This window comes from Brachyistius frenatus, unplaced genomic scaffold (assembly GCF_029030835.1).
Source record: "Brachyistius frenatus isolate BFR_SWC_R1_liver_20210118 unplaced genomic scaffold, ASM2903083v1 Contig_78, whole genome shotgun sequence".
NCBI classification, from domain to species: Eukaryota; Metazoa; Chordata; class Actinopteri; family Embiotocidae; genus Brachyistius; species Brachyistius frenatus.
This window is the reverse complement of record NW_027210677.1, coordinates 21,126-39,132: the sequence shown is the minus strand read 5'-3', so window position 1 is coordinate 39,132 and position 18,007 is coordinate 21,126.

The window sequence follows — 18,007 nt, the reverse complement described above, 5'->3', positions numbered from 1 at the left end:
TCTCATCAATCATTTCCGATCTCCCCTCTCCCCAACCGGTCGAGGCAGATGGCTGCTCACCTCTGAGCCTGCTTCTGTCTGAGGTTTTTCTTCCTGTTAAAAGCTTTTTCCTTCCTGCTGTCGCTCATGTGGGATTTGTTTGGGTTCCTGTCTTAAGTGCCCTGAGATGTCCTTTGTTGTGATTTGGCCCTACATAAACACAAATTTTGAAATCCACATACTCCACCACCTCCAGCATCGAGGCTTGTCTCCTACATCAATCTGGAACATCGCTCTACAAAAGACCTCTCATCATCAGAGTCTAATCGCCAAAATACTGTATATGTCAAATTGTCACTTCAATAAATCATTTTCCACTTCTAATGATCTCTCCCTAATGAACATCTTTTAGGCAAGGTAGGTAATTTTAGTCCAGTTTCATGGAAAGGTATAGCTGGGTGTCAGCAGGCTAGCAATGGATGTTAATACCATGTTTCTTTATTACAGAAGCTAAAGGTGCCATGTACAGAAAGGAGAGCAAGGGTCCAAACACTGAGCCTTTACTTTTGTATGACTGGATGATTCATTGTGGAACTGAAGTTTACTTTATTAGATTTATCTACAACAGGGACCAAAATGTACAAAATACATAAATTTCAAAGAAAAGAAAAGATCCTTTGTACCAGATTTAGCTTCCAGCTAATTTCCATCTTCAGTCCCACGACAGGTGAATGGAAACAAATACAACATTCTACTACAAATAAACTAACAGCCAGCCGACACTCACCCGTGCAGGCATACGTACACAAACACATACTCATAGAACGAAGACGCACTCAACAGGATTAAACAGATTAAACAGATATCAAAATATTACATACATACATACAGATTTTATAAAAACAGGTTGTCAAATGTAAAATGTAAAATTAATGCTGACAGGTTTGGTTGTTTAAAATAAAAAAATGTTTAGCTTCACGGGAAAAGATGTGAAAATCTGTGCAGGTTTTCTGATTGACAGGGAGCTTATTCCATTCAACAGCTTTAAGAGAAAAACAGATTGTGCAAAGTCTGTGCTTCATTTGGGGAGTCTCTTCTTGCAGCTCTTGAGGCTCGACTCATTTTGTCAGAGCTGAGCTGAACAAAGCTCCTCAGAGGTGGAGGAGCAGCATTATTAATTGCCGTGTGCTCTAGGCGGACATCTGAATTCAGGATTAAGTTGTCAAAGCTTCACATTTTATATTTAACAAGTATATCACTATGATGATACTGTTGTGATTTCCTGTCCAGGACTTTCAGGGCTTGTTTGTGAAGTGACCTGATTTTAAGACAGTGCTGTTTAACTAAGGCCAACATTATATGCAGGAATGAAGACAAGAAAAAAATCATTACTTTGTGTACTAATAATGGAACTGGTGCAAGAAACCATATGCACGCGCTGTCACAGCAGGAAAACACAGTTTGACTTGTAAATCCCAATTTATTTCAACCCAGTATATTTTACTTTAATGTAATATGTTGTGGCGAAATGTAGAGGTTCAGAAGACATTTTTCTAACTGCATTAGAAAAATGGCTGTTCTTGGTGGCTAATTTCTGTGTTTACTTTCAATAAGTAAACGTTCAAAATGATTCATGTAAAAATCTATTTTTTCAAAAGCTGTAAGGTTCTTGCGCTAGGTGCCCCAATATACACTTATTGGTGTGACTCCTCCTTTCCCTGAATCTCTACAACGGAGGTGAAGACTGCAAAGTCAATCCACATCTGGGGGAATTATACCAGGTTGAAATACAGAAGAAGTATCCTTTTAAAGTGGCAAAGATTTCAGTATTTTCATAAGTGGAGGTGAAATCAGCTCAAATTAAAGCAACCAACAACATGCAGTAGGAAAACGTCATTTAACTGAACACTTCTTGAACCAGGTGCTAAATGTAAATTTACATGAACGCCACTAGCTAATCAAATTGGGCATTTGTTAAAGTGGATTCTCCTTTGCAGGGTTGGTTTCACAAAGATAATCTTCGACGATGGCCTCGAGCTAACTAACATACTTTAATTAGACATCTACATTTATCTATTGTGCAAATGGTTGTTGAATTTAAGCCATTTAAATGCTGGCCTAGTATTTGGTGATCTTCTTGGAAAAATGACCCCACAGTGAAATTCTCTCACAATCCACTATACAGAGTACACGGTTTATTTACCATATATGTAATATGGACTATTGTATTGTATCAGCATGTAAATTGCCACATTCTGTAACATCTAAGTGATTTTGACTAAATAGGAACATACTGGGTGTAGTTACAGAATTGAATGGTGCATGTCACTTGCGGAGTCTTGTAATGGAGCAGAGTTGAAATCCATTCTGACACAGTGTTTCAGCTGCTGTTGACTGTGGCGGTCCCATGGGACCAACAGCATGCCGGCAGATTCTTCAGACGAGCAGAGAAACCTTACATCTGAGCAGTCAATCACACACTGCATTTCTTCATGCCGCTTCTCCAGTTTGGCTTTCTTTCAGGAGCGTACATGTCGTTATGAATATTAGTTATGATGCATCGTCGCTGTGTGGCATCTCACCAGGATTCAGACGGGAAAGACAAAAGATGTTTTCGATTCCCTCCATCCTGCCATGCATACAGAGGAGAATCCTGAGTACTGCATCATGTCGTGAGATAGGCGCTTCATGTCAGGCTGTAACACTCGTGCTGTAACTCATAGTGTGACAGAGCTGTTGTCTATACTGCTGGAGAAACATCAGTTGTGAAACTGCTGTTGAGCTTTAGTTTGTGATCTTTGGCATTGCGTTTAAATTACTAAAAAGTATATTTTGCATTAAAACAGCATATTTTAGAGTATAAACTCTATAAACTGTTCTGCTGATTAATTATGCATGCTTCGGTACCTTTTGTTTTTCCTTTCTTTGGTAAATGCACCAGCAGCTTCTTTGACCCTTTAATGGGTTTCAATAATGTTTGGTCAAAAAAAAAATGTCAATTAGAATTTTATTTCAGTACCAGATTGTTAATAGGTAATAAAATAACATGATAAAGGCAGTATTGTTATCAGTGTGAATTTCTTTCAATATGCAGTGGGCTAGTGTCTGAGTTTCAATTTAATGTAAACATTAAAAGTATGTAATGTATATGTTAATAGTACACAGTGACCAAAATGTTTATTAGTTTTAAGAACAGTTTAAGCGTTTTACGAATGTGCTTTTCATATAATTTAACAAAGCTTTCTTTAACAACTCTGAGAGAAAGGTTTAACATATATTAACATAAATAAATGTAGAATGCACAACCTGAGGAATAATGATGTTAGATTATTAAAAGTATGTTAATACAGAATATACTATGAACACTATCCACAAATGAGCCCCAGCCTCTCCCCTAACCCTAACCCTAACCCTGCACTCTCCCCCAGCCTACAACCCTCACCCTAACCCCATCCCAGGTCCCAGCCTCTCCCCTAATCCTAACCCTAACCCTGCACTCTCCCCCAGCCTACAACCCTCACCCTAACCCCATCCCAGGTCCCAGCCTCTCCCCTAATCCTAACCCTAACCCTGCACTCTCCCCCAGCCTACAACCCTCACCCTAACCCCATAACATTCTCAATCCACACCGACAAGGCGTTCGTGCCCCTGGTACCCTAACAGGAGCTTCGTGCCTCTGGTACCCTAAGAGGAGCTTAGTGCCTTTTCGTACTTCATTGGCATTATAATAGAGCTGAACTAAAGCACAAGTTCAATAATACACAGTTGAACTAATAATCTGATTCCCAAATAAACACATGTATAGATGCACATTCATTCCCCATGTTCACACAAACACAATTGCGCACACAGTATTTATTTCCTTGTCCTGGAGAGAGGATATCTGACACCAGTGACTCGGACAGTATCATGCTGTTATGGGAGAAGTAGGTGAGGGAACAGAGTGTCCTTCAGATGCTCATATGGCATCAGACTGACGTCACATGAAATGAGCGTCACAGCGAGAGAAGGCCTGGAGTGATTTAATTGGTTGTAGAACACAGTCTAGTTAAGAAAATCAATAACTTGTAGAACAAGGTTTAAATTTGTTCTCATTATTTGAATTGTTAATAAATTAGTCGGTCAATAAAATGAAAAAGTATGCAGTTAAAAAAAGAAAAGACATACAGATACATGTGTTATGATACATAATGAACCACTGTTCTTTGATTCTATATTCACTCAGGTTATTTTTTGTTTGGATTTTATATTTTTACTTGGTCAAGAATTGTATCGTTGTTGAAAGAACTACCAATATACCTAATTTATCAACAGCAGATACTGTATCCCTCCTAAAGTCATTTTTACAGTCAAAGCAACAGCAGTAAACTTTTTGGCAACTTGTTGGTAACTTTTTGGCCAGCAACCAAGAAGGATGAATTTTCACCACAGTGGTGACTTGGTCCTTCTAAATAATTGTTTTAGCAGCGCTACAAGAAATCCAGTTGTATTTATTTGGATGTATGTACAAACGTCTTTGTAAATAAACAGACTCAGACTTTAGCCATTCACTGACCTACTGTTATGTCAGTTCATTTCAATACCTCTGATAATCCAGCTGCACGAAACCATATTTTTGACTCACTTGGTCAGCAGTAGAAGGAAAAGTTGAATTTTTACAATATGTAATGTTCTATTAATTTTTTTGATTGATTTTTGTAGATGAATATTAAGTTAGGCAAATCCCCCCCCCAAAAAAAGAAAGAAACCATTTTCATTGCTTTAGCAGAATGAAAAACTTGCATTAGCAACTATCTGCAGCGTGTAGTCATCAATTTCAGTTCCTCTACGAACATATTTTATCAGATAAATAATTGCTGGTATTTCTTCGAAGGAAAGTCGGGTGTTCTGATTGGCCAATATACCTTGACTGACCAAAATTAGATCCTGTCCTTGTCTCCTTCTTCCTGCCATCAGACAAAACCAGATGGCTACATGATGTAATCAGCAGAATGGTGTCAGTGTCCAGTCAGCACATTTTCCCATAGGCGAAACACCGAATTAGGGGATTAACCCTGCATTTCTGGTTAAAGCCGTGTGCTTAATATTAATGGACAAACATTTATTTCCCACAAGACTTTGAAGATAAGACTTGCAGGACAGGAAAAAGGTCGACATTTCAGTGAAGACTATTTCTCAGGGCTTTCGTGAGATAAATTATTAAGAGGTTGGAAAAAACCAGGCTGTGGGTTCATACACGGTGGATTCATTAGCTGATAAGTACTGGCTAGTTTGTTTTTTAGCACAAATCTTTCATCATCCACAGGGACAGTGGTGGATTAGTGTGAGGGGATTTTATTTTAGGCTTTATGCTTAACTTTGTAACAAACATCATTAGTTCCTGATCAGCTGATCACAGTCACTTGAGATGATTTTTATTTAATTTTATTTATGGGCAAGATTATTATCGACACTGCAGTGCTGTGTAAAGACCAGCCATTTTTTTTTTTTTTTTTTTTTTTTTTTTACAATACTCTCCTTGCCCACCAAAGGTGCTGTAATAAAAAACTTCTGATTTATGCCCTAAATACTGCTTTTGTTTGCACAATCACAAAGTCTCTGTGTGGTCATAACCACAGATAAATATAGTCTCATCGTGAGGATATTTGCCGATTTTTATTTGGAGCTACCACCTACCTGCTTATGCACTGTCATGTCACAAAGATGAAGAAGCTGAACTGATGTTGTCCATTGTCATGCCAAACAATCAAATCTTCCCTCAAGAGCAGAAGAACCAGGTGTGCTCCTGTGTATACAGTACATGCGTAGTTAGCCAAAGGCAAAGCCTCAAATAAATTTGAGGTTCAGCGATAGTATCGGGAGGGACGGCAAAACTCCAGCTGCCGAGTAGCTCAAACTGGAGTCAGAAAATGAACTTGTCCTGTTAAATTTTAATGACATGCACTTTGGCAAAGAGAAATTCATCATAGGAAGGAGGACAAATATGAGACCATTCTTTGAGGTCAGAGATGATGAGTTTAAAATTGCAGTCTGCCTCCTGTGTGCTAATGTGTCCGTCCAGTAAAAGCGAGATGTGAGAAAATGCTGAAGTGCTGCGGTTTGTGAAAAAGATCCTTTCCATCACCCTGAAGTAGGCCAAGGCTCTCTTGTTTGCTGTATTGTGCTGGTGCTTGCTGTATAGAGCGTACTGTGTATTAAAAAGAGTTTTTATACTGAAATGACAAAATACAGGCGGCGGTTTGGGCACAACTGCTTATGCCAGAGTTTTCTTGTTTTTTTTTATACAATTTTCCAGTTTGTAGAGCAAGACCTCAAAACTGAAATAACACACAGACTCATGTTGTCAACAAAAAAGTTTTGAACAAACCATATATTTCATAGTTTTATTTCTTTAAAGTCTTCAAACTGTTTGCCTTGATGACTGCTTTGCACACTACTGGCAGTAATTATTGACACCCTGCAGCTCCCTGTACCAGGATCAGGCTGTATCTTTTTAATGAAACGCAACCTGACGACATTTTGGAAGGTTGCTGAGAGCAGCCGCCAACTATTACTAAAATGGATGTAGCGTTTGTTGTGCTTAATTTTTGTTCTCCTAAATCTGGTAGAGTTGCAGTTTAGATAACATCAACATCTACTGAGTCATCGTTCTAAATGTTGTTGTTCACTCTTTATTTCTGTTTTATTTAGGCAGAAGTAAGAATCAGTCCCTCCAAGAAAACACAATCTTGTGCTCACAGTAATTAATGCAAATTCAAGTAATCTCTGCAATATTTGCAGGTTGCAGAAGTTTTGCAAGATTTATGAAAAAAAAAAAAGGAGGACTTAAACATTTCTATGATGTGCAATATGCTTATTATCACAGGAAATGATTACATGTCGCAATTGGAGGGTTTTTTTGACAACAAAGTTTTTGGCAATTTTTCCCAATTTATCACAAAATGAAATCACATAAAACCTTGCAAATTGCATCGCAAAAACTTCTGCAAAATCCTGAAGGGACTGAAACATAAATTTGTGCTGAAGTTTTCCAGATCCCACTCTGCCCTGGTGGGATCGTAAAGACTATTGTAAAATTCTCCTGAGTCAGACACTTTATAGATCCAACAATTCAACTTGGCATTCCCCCCTCAAAGGGCCCCATAAATTATCTTTCTCCAAGCACCCATCACTTGTTTTTTGTTGATAGCATAGTTCACACAATAGTTATGTGATCATAAATGTCCTTGTGTACATGAGGAAAGGATGTATGTAACATCACAAACCTCACGGCCACATAGGTATGCCGAGTGTACTGTGAGTTTAAGATATCGTGTGGTGTTACAACACGGCGGTTCAACAACTAAAACGAGCTCATATTGTTACTGTGTGTATTAAGTGACTTCAAAGATTACTCACTCTAAAAGCCTGAAGTGTTTTATCGGAGCACAGTGGGGTGATTTTCACAGCTGTCATTCCAAGAGTAAACTTCTGGATTTGTAACTACTACGCTCCCTATATATAAAAAGCGGTGTGAGCAAATGAACAATTGTAAGAATCATTGCAATATCTGCAGCTAGTAGGTTATATGACAGAGTCCGTCAGCTCCCAGCAAGGTGTCCTTCTACAGTCAAGCTGTAGTCTCTGCTCAGTATCAGCTGTTTAGTGCATTATTACCAAGCGGCAAGCAGCAGTGACGTCACCCGTTGGTTTGTGAACTACCGTTATGAAGCCTCAAGTTTGTAATTTGGCCGGCATGATATTGCTAGTCCTGAGCGGTTTGGAGCCGGTAGTGACCATATTTGGGCGACCGGGGGCGGGGGGAGCGAGCGCGGGATCTGACTCAATCTGATTGGAAACCCAACGATACTACGTCCCGCCCACCGACAGCCTTAACCTGACTGCACCACAGGCCTGTCAATCAAACTGACACACCTCCCAAAACCTTTTTTTTTTGTCTTTTTTTATAATTAATGTAGGGAATATTTTCAGATAAACGGCCAGAACACGAATCTGGAAGAGTGAATTTACATGACATGCAGAAAATTTGTAGAGACATTTTATTGACTGAGAATTTCATATGGGAAGTTGAATGTAAGTCTATGGAACTGGAGGCTTTTTGGAGTCAACCTCTGGCGCCACCTGGTGGTATTACAGTTTAAGGCACTTCCACATCAGCCTAATGTTCGGAGCCGGAATCTACTTTCACTTTTACATACAGTTTATGATTGGTACAAGTGTTTTGTTTTTATTTTTTTAACAGTGCAAGGCACATTTTGGATGGTAGTAACCGACCTTCAAAAGTAGATCAGCAGCAATTACAAATGGCCTTCTTCCTCCCCTTTGGCGCCCCTCCAGCTGGTCGTCGCCATTGGTCATGATAGTGTGAGTTGTCGAGGTCCTCATGGGTCCATTCAATACTGAGTAACCAAAGTCCAGCCAGTACCCGCAGTGGGTCCAAATATTACTTAGTCAGGGTCGCATTGTGCTCCTGTCGGTTCCGTTAATGTAATTAACACTCAAGTGGACCTGAATGGATACAAGTGTGCTTCTGTCATTTGTAATGTCTTTTACAGTGGATGTAGAAGGTGGAAACAGAACTTAAGAGAAGCTTCTTAAACATTTTATTACTTCTCTTTCTCACTGTGGCTGTTTTTTACCTGATTGAATTGACTGATTGTGCATCATGCTGCTCTACCTGATTGGATCTGTTCTGTTGGATGTCAATTCAGATTTTGAGTATAATTATTCTCCAGATTTATTTGGGTCAGGTCCGGTTTCGCTCGGATCCCATTTGGATCGGGTCTCTTTCTTATTTGAAAGTTAATGTATGCCCACTGAGTTTGAGTTTGTATTTCCAGTTCCATTTCAGATCGGGTCCAGACTACAAGTGTGTTGGAGCTGCATGTCTCTGCTCTGTGATTGTCGGCCCCATCAACAGTTCATGTTTTGGATTTCTATGCCGTCCTTTTCTCTCTCTGCTCTCCCCTCAACCCAACCGGTCGAGGCAGATGGCCGCCCACTTCTGAGTGTGGTTTCGATTCTTCCTGTTAAGAGGGAGTTTTTCCGTCCCTCTGTTGGAGGTTTTTCTCCCTGAAAGAGGAGTTTTTCTCTCCTGGCTTGTGTGGGAATTGTTGAATTGTTGGGTTTCTCTGTATAATGTTGGAAAGTCTTGCTGTAAGGACTTTAATGTGTTAAGTGCCATGAAATAGCCTGTGTTGTGATTTGGCGCTATATAAATAAAATTGAATTCAATTGAATTCAATTGTTGAACGGATTGACATCCATTAGCCTTTGCTAATAAAGCTAAACCTAATTTTGTTCAGCTGTTATATTGTTTCTGTAATCCTACTTCTATTTGAAGATACTCTAAAGCAGCGAAGACATGAACTTTAAGATGGCTTTGGCCAAATGGGATACTGTGGTTGAAAGCAGTTCTTTCAGCAGCGGTGGTGACACTCTAATACGGGTTCGAGTGTCATCACATTTATTGTAATAACTGACGCTCTGTCCTATCAAAAAAATCCTCAAAGCCAGATTGCCAGCCGTGTCTAAGCAGACCCGACTGGTAATCTGCCACGCTTGGTATTTTAGATGGTTTTCCTTTTTGGAATGATGAGTATCAAAGGACAGAAGCAAGTGAGAAGGGCCACAGAATAATTTCTTAAGACTGAGGCTTCAATCAGTCAGCAGCCAGTCGGATTAATGGGACGGAGGGATGTCGTCCTCTCCAAAGAGAGGTCGCGCTGCTACGATCACTGCGAGACTGATGTCAGAGCTCAGGCAGGTTAATTTGCTGGGAACGCTTGAGTCGCACTCGTAAATGTGTTTCTCATGAGTCAAAGATAAGAATAGCACCAAACCAGTGAGGTGTTATGATCTGATCCAACAGAACATACCTGAACATGATTTTGAAGCACGAGAAATCTTCAGCCAGAAGACACTGTGCTGTATTGTAGCGATATATCCGCTGATCACACGCCACAAGGCTTCATTAAATGAAATGTGATAATATGTTAAATTGTATAAGGTAGTTGCTGACTCATGGATGTGGATTTTATTGATGTATTTGGTGCAAAATGTTTCTTTGTTTTTCACAATCTTTTTTTTAAAGAGTGAGTCATTGTCTTTGATAACACTTTGAAATATAGAATAATTGATTAGCTAATTTCCATGTATTCACTGATCTGTTAAACCCCTCACCTGAAAGGCTATTTTCCAGTTATAGCTGAGCATTACTAAACCATTGTCACCTGCCTGTAGAAAAAGAAACACAATTCTGTAGCAATATTTCATTAATATTGATTGAATATGGTTGTTTATTTTTGGTTTTTTTTTGTATTTTAGTGTATTTGGAGCATGTTGCAATTTTAAACCTTTAATAAGACTGAATTGAAATTGAATTCAGAGTTAATCTTATCATTAGCTCACTACCTCTGTAGCTGAAAACTGACTCTTTCTTACATCAAATGTCTTTCCACTCTCTCCACAACCACACCTGTGGATGTTAACAGAAATGCATCCTGCAAGTTTGAAAAAAATAGATTAATGTGCAAATGAATTGCATAAAACATTTAAAAAAAAAAAAAAAAAAAAAAAAGCCCCTGTATGTAAAGGCCTTAATTCTTATCTTTTCTGTTGGTCTCTGTCTTTTTTGGTTTCTCTCTCCCTCTGCTGTATTAGTGTCCAGATCAGTGTTCCTTTCGCTTTATTGCACGAGGTGCAATTGCACCATTGTTTTAAGTGTATATATGTATATATATATATATATTTCTTTCTATTTATGTTTAATATGTCTATTTATGTCTGTCTGTTTTGTTGTTTGTTTTTTGCACACTGAGAGCTCAAGTTCAACCGGAGTCAAATTCCTTGTATGTGTTAACATACCTGGCCAATAAAGCTGATTCTGATTCTGATTCTGATTTATGATTCAACATCGCTCCTTCACTGCGCTGCTCCTTCCCTCTTCTTCCTCAGCACCAGTTTCTCCACCACCCTTGTACGGCAATCATCCTTCTAAAACTTAAGCAACTGTTCGAACCCTCTTTCTTGTTCTGTAGCCTTGAGCTACTTTACGTTCAGGTTTTGACCTTTATTCCAGTCACGGGTGACGTCATGCATTGGAGGTTATGTTTTTGCCTTGATCTATCCAAGGCACCATACCAGAGAGCTTCACAACTACAGCTCAGTACAAGCACATGGATCAAAGTGAAAACACACATTGTCTGTGAGTGGAATAAAGAATAAAGACTTCAAAAGCCCAAAGATATCCTTTAGTTCTTGCCTCTTCATGTTAGCATTAGCTGGCAGACTAACATAAGATAACATTAACTGGCTAGCATGGTAGCTTATAAAACAAAATATCCTCAGCAAGATCTAAAATGATTTGAAAACATTGCAACTGCCAGCATTTGTACTGCTGTCTGTTTGTACAGTTCTCATCTCCACAGTTATTCAGGCCTGTAAAGAGAAAATGTTGCAAAGGTGATAAAGCGGTATATAAGTGCAGACCATTCAAACATCCACTGCAACAATAATTTAAAAAAAACAACAACATTAGATTAACCCTTTAAGCCCTAGACTAAACTATTATTAAAATATGAACATATTTTCTGATATTTAAATAGCTGAACAAATCTCACAAGTGTTCCCTTTATTATTAAAATGCTTTTTTTTATTATTATTTTTTATTGTGGTTCCAGAGATATATCCTTTTTGCAATTTTTGAGCAGAACCTAAAAAAATAGGTTGGTTTTAGAGGGTTAATGTTTCCTTTTGGTGAACTTTACTGAATTTACCTTCATTAAGACATAGGAAGACAAACTATAGTTTATACTGCACATCTTTTAAAACATAAATTAAAATTACAAAGTTAAACATGATCAGTTCATTACAATTAATGACATCTATAAGATACTTAACTGTTTTCTTGCAGACTTCACTTTTTCATCAATTTAGTGAAATTCAAGTGGTCTTCTAACGGTTGCCATTTATAGAGAATTATCTACAATTGACTCACTAAGACAATGGATGATGAGGAAAAGTATTGCAAAGAATGAAAGATACATGTCAAATGTTGTGATTCACAACCACCTTATGTACCAAGTTAGAGTTTGAAGATAGAACCTTTTTGATTTGTTTATAAATACATACAATTATTAAAAAAAACAAAAACATACATAATGTAAATAAGTTGTCACAGAATATCTGAATGATGCAGTTTTTACAGAAATTTCAGATAGAAACTTCTAATTCCAAGAGGATAAAGCTGTCATAATGTTCCAGGAACCCACACAAAGTACGACAGGGTCAGCATGAATAGACGTCCGACTGTCACTGTTTGGATCACAGGGCGTTCCAAACTGACAAAGTTTTACACACCTGGGAACTTTTCTGGGGGTCAGATTGCGAGCTACAAACGAGGAGCCTACTTTTTGCCTTCACTTCACTATGTCTAAAATTAAGACTTAGTCATTGTTAAAAAAAAAAAAAAGATTTATGAAGAATTTTGTGTGGTAGAGCTTCTGAAATTCTCACTGGAGACATCATGTGCAGTGACAGACCTTGTTCGAGTCAGATGTAAAGATTTGAGAGACAGTTTCTGCAGGTTCCCGGGCTATTCCTCTAATCTTACCCAAACTGTCTTTCAGATCTGAGCATAGATTCTGCTGTCATTTTCACTCCTGAGATTCAAGTCACACGCTGTTTGATGTCCTTTGTGGCAGAAGTAGGATTGCTCCCTGTGGAGAATGTGGACAGTGCCACGGTAATGTCACCTGTCACAGCACAGCGCTGCCAACTCTGTCCTCTGTGGCTTTCTTTTGTGCAGCCTGTTCCAGGAATTTCCCCACACTGCAGGCTATTACCCTGCTGTCCGACAGACCTCTAGAGCAGCATCTCTCCTTGACTGTGTTCCTGTAAAAGCAGCCGCATCAGAGCTGCTTTTATATTGATTCAGATTTAAAGTGCTTTTCTTGCTTTGTTTATTCTGTATTGGACTTTACTGATAGCAGAATGAGCTGTTTCTCCGTGCTGCAGCTTACAATACACTGGGGTGTATTTTGAAGTTGTTTGGTTGGTTTTGTGCCCATGTCTACATTAGCATACTGGCCTGATCTTTGACCTCCCGACTGCGCGGAGCAGTCGCGCAGACGAGCTGCAGTGGGAATCGCTGGGTGTTAAGGAGACAGAGGTTCAGCAACAATTGGAGATGACAGCTCATTCATCATGGCTGAGGTATCCGTTCCACTGAATAGAGCACATTCTCCACCCTACACTGCGTCTGGCTCGCTTAATTAAAAATGGGAACACAGTAAACAACTTCAATGATTTCTTCTTTTTCGAGATGCTACCTCATTAAAAAAAACATACTTCTGATGTTTAGCATCTTTTTCTATGAATGAAGAGTGGAATTGAGTTGTTAATTTTGAGGACATGCTTTGATTATTAGTTTTGTTCTGCTGTTCTGTTTTCAGCGCTGCGTGGCATGTATATATGTGTTTGTGTGTGAATGAGATAATGTCTTATTGTCCGTTATAGACAGACGAGAGCTGAGTGTGTATTTCAGAAAGTGTCCACAAACAAACACTCACACCTGGGACGGGTTTTAGAAAGTCAAATTATAACTCCGGCTCAAATCCAACACATATACTAACAGATACAGCTCAGATGCTCAGAGCTGTCTAGTGTCCTATGTCTTTAGTAGAACCAATGTGATATAAATTATGGGCAAATTATCTGGTAAATTCAATCTTTTTTCAAAATAAAACCCAACCTACTATACAAGTTTCAAGCATGAAATGTTTCATGCAATCCCTTTTCATTCCCAGGACGTGCAATACTGCTGTTCGGTCAGTGCCGCTGGTGGCGATAAGATATACACAAGGTGACCTTTGGTGTGTAAGACATATGCACGAGGTACCTTATGTCTTATGCGCCATGACACGGCTGGTCAGAAAAGCTCATGGGACAGAGTAATGAGGGGGGAAAGTCCATGTATGGAGGAGATGGAGGTTAGTGGGTGGAACAAAGCCAGGACTTTCACCGATGTTTGAGTTTATGATAAAGCAGAAGTCATTTTGATTCCCAAATCATGATATTTTTCTCACCCTTTTCAGTTTTTGTGCGTCCACGCCACATTTAACCCGAACCATGATCTTTTCCTCACCATAGGCAAGCGGCACCTTAAGCATTCATATTAAATGCACAAGGTGCCATTAGTATGAGATGCTAACAGCTTTGATAAAACGTCAGTATTTGACCCCCTGAGAATGGCATTATTTGACATAGTTTGGTCTGATAAGTTTGGCACACGTCAATGTCTTGGACACGCTGGTCGACAACAGCAAAAACGTGTAACTGTCACGCCTAGACATTGCCAAGCGTAGCTATCTCAGGTTTTGGTGTAGTGGACGGGCGTGTCTACTTTACTGTGACACTTGGATGTATTAACTGTAAGTAAACAGTCGGTTATTGTAGTCAACTTGTTGAATGTGGGACAAATGGGCAGGTCTAAAAACCTGAGGGACTTAAACAAGGGCTTAATCACTATGGCCAGACTTGGTTGGAGCATATCCAAACGGCAAAGTGTGTATACTGCTCGTGGTCAGTAGGTCAGTACCAATCGACAGCCGTCGAAGGAGGAAGACCGGATGATGGGGGATTTTCTGGAACAAATTTTGATTGACAGTGACTCCAACTCACAGCATTTAAAGGGTCCGCTGCCAATGTCTTGGTTCCAGATACCACAGGGCACCTTCAGAGGTCTTGTGAAGTCCAAGCTTTGGCAGCTCTTAGCTGTTTTGGTGGTACATAAAGGAGCGACAGCATATGAGTCGGGGGTGGTCATAATGCTTTGGCTCATCAGTGTAAAAGCCATGGTGGCAGCGCTGCCAAATGCTGTGAACCAAATAATGAGTAAAAGACTTGAGAATTATAATTCAAAGGAAATTATCTTACATTCAAAAGCCAGATTGTGAAGCAGCAAAAAAAAATGTTTTAATTGTTCTTTTAATGTGCTGTGTGATTCACAGCACATTCACAGGTTAAGGAGCTGACTGCTATGGGTGTAAATGAAGACAGTGGCTCTCTCTGGAAATATCATGTGATTGGATCATTAATGCCAGGCTAAGTTTCTGTAATACATTCCTGAAAAGGTCAGCGTACAATAAATAGTCAGGCTGGTTCCAAATCAAGTTTGGAGCATTTTACTCTTAATGAGAACAACTACAAAACTGAAACACCTTGAATTAATTGTACATTTAAGGATTTTTAATTTATTGATTGTACAGCGTACAAAAATAAATGACAATGGGATTGTGCGTCAGTTCAACCGTTAGCAAAACCCTAACCGAGTGAATTCATGTGAGTATCTTATTGTTCAATTTGAAAGATGAATTCATAAGTTATGTAGTCAAGCCTTCATTTATTACATTATGTTCTTTACAGAAGTTACAGGGTTGTTTTGCACAGAACATTTAAGAATAAATGAAGCAGTTGAAAAACAAGTGCATCGCTTTCCCTTAAAACTCTATTTTCTCATTCTTCACAAATTCTTCAAGCACAAATAAAGCTGTGTATAACTATTTCAGTCAGGAGGTGTCATTGGATGCTAGAATGGAAACTAGTTCTAGATTTAAGAGTACGTGATCGCATACTAATGGTTTCAGCAGCTGTCACTGAATGTATCCAGAACAATTCAACTCACTTACTGATCTGCTTTACAATAAAATACAGGAACTAAAATGTCATTAGGCAGGTCTTGCTGGAGCGAGACAACTAGAAATTTGGAGTTCAAAAAGTGTTCTCAGAATATTACCCTACAATGTTCTTCCTAAAGGTGTTTATTTAAAAAGTTCTAAAATATTTAATTATATATTATATTATGAAATATTTTGTGTGCATTCCTCCCTAATTCTTAAAAGGTTTTTCAGAACATTGTCAGAACATGATACCCTAATTTATATAATGGTTTCACTGGGAAGTTTTTTTTTTAATGTTCTCAGAATGTTAATTTGTTTAGATTAGGATAATGGGCTTTAAAAACATAATAAAGCAAATGTTTTGTGGTAATGTTCTTAAAATGTTTTCAGAAAGTTTTAGAATGTTTTTTTAGAGAACTATATCTTACATTTAAGGAGAACTTCATGAGAACCAACAGCTGGGTAGGTGTTCTAAAATTGAAGACAAATTTAAGAATTTGTGCAACTCTTCTAAGTCGCATTTCACTAGTCTTAAAGCAAAATTAGGACTGCCCTATTCCTATTGACCAGTCTTAACTCTGCCCGGAGACATATTGGCCTTTTGCACAGGACACATTTCTCATGTCACAGTAGGAAAAGTACTGATTTAAACACTCAAATGAATAATGGTTGCATTTCATTAAGCTGCTTCAGTTTTCTATCGTCTCTTCACTCAGAAAACTAAGGTTGCAATGTAACCACACGTTTCACGGTCCTGGAAAACTTGAATAGAACTGAGCCACTGTTCATTATATTTGCAAAATCTGTTCTTTTGCCACGAAAAAGCCTAAAAAATATCTGCGGTGAACAGTTTTTTATAGACCAGAATCGGAGAAGCAGAATGACCAGAATACAAAGCTGCACTGAGCCTTGCTGTGTTTCTCATGTTTTAACAGCAACACTTTCAAAATTTCCAACAAAACCATGAGAGTGAAAACAATAGTAAGTAGTTCAGCCAGAAGGACAGTGACACAGTGCATAATGATGAGCGGAATCAGAATCAGTTCTCCTATCTCTTAAAACTTTAGTGTCCCCCATACTGTGGTGCTGCCTGACTGCTAATTTGTCATCTGACTGCCATCTCAAACACATTTAGTCCAGACCAGGTGGACATCACTTTCCAGCTATCTGGTGCCAGTGGTGCTCAGGCAGCTATAATAGTGACTCATACTTGTCTGAAATTGCTTTTATTATACTCACCCATAATGAATATGAATAGATTCAGAGCCGTTATAAAAACCTAAACCTTTACTTTAAGCTGATGAGTGAAAACACCCTGACTGCTTTTTTACTGTTACTCCCATGAAAGAGAGGCAATTATTGCTTGCTTCGCCCTCCTCTCTACTTTCAATAATACCGGCCGAACACGACACAGAATGTGCAGCAGCTTTTTTGGTTGATTGTCCTGTCAGTTGAATTCAAGTAACCCTTCATCCACACCACCACCTTATCCTCTTATACTGTGTATTATATTGTTTTAAAGGGGAAACATGCAAGATTATTAGTTTAACACATTCAAAGATTAACTCAAACAATTCATTGAATGAGATGAATTAGCACAATGTTGATGCTATGTCAAAGATGTCTACGTATTAGTTGCACAGATATATACTCAGGTTAGCATGCTAACTGGCTAGCCCCATGGGCTGCTGTCTCATAAGACCACCGCCCACTTCAACAGGCAATAGTGAGTCACTAGTGCTTACTCTGCTCTCAGACTAACATGAGAGGGAGAAGAAGTAGGGCACTCGAACCTCTTGTCAGAATGAATGGAGCAGTAAATGTCTGAAACTCCTGATGATGTCTGATTGAGCTCATGTGCTCTTTTTTTGTGTGAATTTCAGGGCGGCTCAAATGCAGGTCTGAGGTCTGTGTGGTGGGAGCGCTTGCAGGTGTGGCCAACATTTTTGGTCATTTGTTGAACAGAAACACTGTGGTGCAGCATGGTGTACTGGTGAAGCAGGAGGAATAGAAAATAGAAGGTGTTTCATAGCCGACTTTAATCATGGCCAATCACTTCACCTCCTCTCGTTACCTTTAAAACTGCTGTAACGCAGCGCATCGTCAGTTTCCTAATGGTTGAAGAAGGAGCAGACCGACACCCCCATCCAAACTTTACCCAGAAGGAAACTGACAAACATTTCTGGGATGTTCAGGCATGTGATCACCAGATTTATAGTACTACAAGTCGGCCACCATGGGCTGATGATGTCAAATTAGCTTGGGAAGAAGTAACTAATATTTTAAATGCCTCTTCCCCTGGTATTATGAGAATCGCTAACCAGCGTAGGAAGTGGTTCAACGATATA